General features: G+C 44.2%; 1 pseudogene; it reads right to left on the bottom strand.

The window, feature by feature from the left end:
- Positions 1-1,189: 1,189 nt before the first annotated feature.
- Positions 1,190-2,323, bottom strand: LOC124962426 (interferon-stimulated 20 kDa exonuclease-like 2; annotated as a pseudogene).
- Positions 2,324-2,652: the final 329 nt, after the last annotated feature.

Raw genomic sequence — 2,652 nt, forward strand, 5'->3', positions numbered from 1 at the left:
ACCCTGTGAGATAGGTCTTATTATTATAACCATCTTACAGATATGCAAATAGAAGTCCAGGGAGAATCGGTGACTAGTCCAACACCACACACCAAGTTAATGGCAAATCCAGAATTTAAACCTGATTGATTTGGGGTGCTCTTAATTATTGAGTTATGTTTTTTATATTATTTATATTTCTGTATGAAGTTCTTATCAATTAAAAGTATGTTTCTGGTACCATAATAATTTTCACTTGAAAATAATTTGCCCTAATTTTAATGCATATCTTATTTCTTGTACTCATTATCTCTTCCTTATTTTTTTTTCCATTGTAAAAATTTATCAAAGAGATCATTTGAATTTTAGAGGTTTGGTTTAGTAAGGTAAAAGACTAAAAACAAAAAACAAAACAAAAACTGAAAACATTAAAACCACATAAATCCATTTTCAATCTTCCAAGTAGAACCTAAATTAAATAAATCCTCTACTATTTTAGGTAAGAGACTCCTTTGCCTAAATCAGAAAAGTTGATTTCTAAGTTATACTCTTACCTCATTGCCTTCTAACCTTAAGAACTAATAACCTTAAGTCACTAATAGTGACTCTTCTTGAAGTTGGCAGGTGATATCCTGGCAGGCTGGATGCAGACTCTGAACCAAAGCAGAGTCTTGGATATGTAACGTGACCATACACTCCAGTATCCAATTAGGATACTTTTGAAAGTAAAAGGGATGCTGTTAATTACATGAGGATAAAAAATGCTGGGCATGGTAGCACAGGTCTACACTCCCAGTTACTCAGGAAGCTGAGGTAGGAGGACTGCTTGAGTCCAGGAGTTGGAGGCCAACCTGGGCGATCCCCCAACCCATCTCCGAAATACAAGAGGCATATGGCTACCTAGTGATAAGGTAATGTAGGAAACTATATTCCCCAGTATGCCCCGTCCTGGAAATCAAAAAGTTTGACTGGCACAAAGAATCCTGGGACCCGTGGTTAGCACCATTTAAAGTAAGCAGTCTCGGGCTGGAATCTGACATGAAGGTTTCCCACTTCCATGGGACACTTAACCAGATACAGGACACAAGAGCTGAGTTGAAATTTCAATGGGTATTAAGCCTGGGGTACAGTGTCTCTCCCCAACAGGTCTAGCTTCTGCAGATGTGAAACTGGAAGAGGCAGGTGTTGGTCTGCGGCCCTGTTTCTCCTGGATGTTGCCTCTGTCTCCCCACAGTTGCTAGTTTTTTGGGGGATTTTGGACCAGGTGTTGTTCCCACTCAACTTCAACCAACTTGTACAGCTCCATGGTGACCTGGGCATCTTCCACAGAGGAATGTCCACCTTTCCCGATCTGTACGTCCTGATGTAGCAGCTGCTTGGTGAGGCACTTCAGAGACATGGTGGCATTCTCCGGGCAATTGGCTTTCCGGTTGAGGAGGGGTATTTGAGAGGTGTCTCGGGTGAGGGACTTGGGGTGAAAGTACTGCAGGGCTTTGAAGTCATTGTGGATGGCATGCCCCACCACAATCTTCCCCAAGATTATCTTCAAGATCTGGCTCCGAGCAATCTTAAAGGGTGTAGCATTCACCATGTGCTTCTTGAAGATTCTGCTCCATGTAGTTCGGTAGTCCACAATGTGGCAGGGGGGAAGGATGTACTCATCATAAAGCACATCTCCATCATAGTTGACAATGCTACATCGAGCCAGGAACTAACATGCCCTTTGAGTCCTGTGCCCATCATCTTACAGTCAATTGCCACCATCTTCCCTGGCAATTTCTGGGATGCTCCAGAGCACTTATTTTCTAAGTGACTTCTGGTGAAATTCTGTGTGGCATTGTTCTGAGGAGGGTTCTTCTTCTGGGTGGCCTTCTTCTGGGAGCGAGTTGGGTGGCTCTTAATCTTTGGAAGGGCACTCTGGAACTCCCCCAGCAAATCTACTTTAGCTGCAACAGAATTAGCCTTCTTTGAAGGTGCAGGGGTCAGCCAAGGCACTGCAGTTTTCTTATCCAAGGACAATCCTGACCCAGTGCTGGGTGCAGGTGTCTTCTTTCTTGAAAGGGGACGGATCTTCCAAGTGCCATCCACTCTCACATTTTCCCCTTTCTTTGGAGGTTCTGAGTGCAACTTAGTCACCTTGCTAGGGGTCTGCTTCTTTTTATTGAGAAAGCCCTTCTGTTCCAAGAGCCGGCGCTTCTTAACAAACTTTCGATGCTTGGCATTCCCTTCTAATGCCTTTTTGGGTGGAGATCCCCCAAAATCCAGATTCAGGAGTATGGTAGACATGAGGGCAGTGGATGATGGGAGAGCAGTTGGGAAGAGTGGCTCATGGATAGGAAGAGGAGGAGGGACTCTCTCTCTGATGAATCACATTGTCCAACATGAGAAGGTCTATAGAAAACCCTGGGGAAGAAAGTGATCCTGGTAGCTGCACCCATAGGCCTTTTTAGGTCTCCGTCTCATTTGTGAAAACGAAGGACTGGGTTCAATGGTAGAGTGCAGTGCTTAGCATGACGGAAGGCCTGGGTTCCATCCCCAGCACTAACGAGAAAGAAGGACCCAAAGAGTCCATCAAGTTCAAAACTTGAGGTCCAGGAAGCCAGAATAGGCGAGTTCTGTAATCCGACTAGAAAAACAATGTCTAATATGCTCAAGCGAGGAGTATGATACAAG

This window comes from Sciurus carolinensis, chromosome 12 (genome assembly GCF_902686445.1).
Source record: "Sciurus carolinensis chromosome 12, mSciCar1.2, whole genome shotgun sequence".
Classification (NCBI taxonomy): domain Eukaryota; kingdom Metazoa; phylum Chordata; class Mammalia; order Rodentia; family Sciuridae; genus Sciurus; species Sciurus carolinensis.